This window comes from Alligator sinensis, unplaced genomic scaffold, assembly GCF_000455745.1.
Source record: "Alligator sinensis unplaced genomic scaffold, ASM45574v1 scaffold1018_1, whole genome shotgun sequence".
Classification (NCBI taxonomy): Eukaryota; Metazoa; Chordata; order Crocodylia; family Alligatoridae; genus Alligator; species Alligator sinensis.
Window position 1 is genome coordinate 2,207,459 of NW_005842038.1, and position 1,459 is coordinate 2,208,917.

The following is a 1,459-nucleotide window of genomic DNA, read 5'->3' on the forward strand; positions in this document are numbered from 1 at the left end:
CTGTCTTTTTCAAATGGGTTTGCATTCACTAGCTCCTTTACAAAGAAAAACCATGAGGAAAAAATATTTCAGAATTCTTAATACTTTGAGGGGAAAAAATAACATGATTCAGGCCCTGTTATATACAAACAATAAGCTAACACACTCTGAACTGGAACTACAGGCTGGTCTCTGAGGGCACCTGCACGCATGCATCAAGGCTGCTCTAATGCACTGTAATTAAATCGAGTCTGCTGGAGCCTGGTAATTACTGCGCTCCAGACACTCCAGTGCCTTGTGTATCGCCATCCCCATGCTGAAAAAAGGCAACAGGGGCACTTTAAGTAAAGCTTGTTCAAAAGCTTTAATTAAAGTGCCCCACCACCATTTTTAAGTGTGGGGATCCTGAAACACAAGACTCTGTGAGTGCTTTAATTCGAGCAACTCTCAGAGCCACTCTAATAAGTGCCCCCCCTTCCCCCAGCACATATATAAACATCCTGAGAAAGTCCATTTTCATTAGTGTATTTAAAGCACTGGTAATGTTGAAGATAAGAAGCCAAAGTCTCCTGTCAAATAAACCTCTGCAACTCTACTAACCTCAAAGCAACTGAGGGACAAGACTATGATGTATAACTTTTGAAGTGACTTATTCAATTTCCAAAAGAAGCCAAAAACATCCCATTGTTGTTTCACAAAGTCAGATTAATGCTCAACTTAAATAGAGAACAGAATGGAAAGCTTTATGCACAGGAACACAGCTTTCAGAACTGTAACCATCGCAGACTTAAATTAACTGTGAAAGGCCTTTCAGCATTTCTTTAAAGGTATGTGTGAATGGGAGCAATTTACTCACTTGCCTCAAACACTCACACTTCCTAGGGAAGTGGTCCTCGTTCCTACCTTAGGTAAATTAAAAAAGTTGGACGAACACCTGTCTGGGGTCGTGTGATCCCAGCGTGTGCTCCTGTCAGTGGTGGGGGGGTCAGACTAGATGATCTGTTCAGGTCCCTTCTGACCCCAAACTACTATGAAACTACTATGAAACTCCCCAGCATGGAAAGACAGGACACAGAGAGTGGGATGATTGATGAGTATACTCCTCCCTGCAACCTCCACTTCCTTTTGGGCAGGTCAGCCCCTTGCAGAGACCAGGAGATCATGGAGACTGCAATTATTACAAACCATGGGAAGGCTTCTTGTACCTTTCCTCTCATTCTTGTTTGTGCACATAACCAATATTACCATAAATATATTACCAAGCAAAGTCAAGCAACTGGAAGACTACTTCTTGTTAATTAAGACGGACAAGGTTCTTTGGGTGAATCTGATATCTTTTATTAGACCAACTTAAATAGTTGGAAAACAATTATTAAGCAAGCTTTCAGGTTCAAAGTTTCCTTAGCCTGACCCTTTGTCAGGCTAAGGAAGCTTCAGCAGCTGGTGTGTACTCTTCCTGGATGGGATGGAAAGTAAAGAA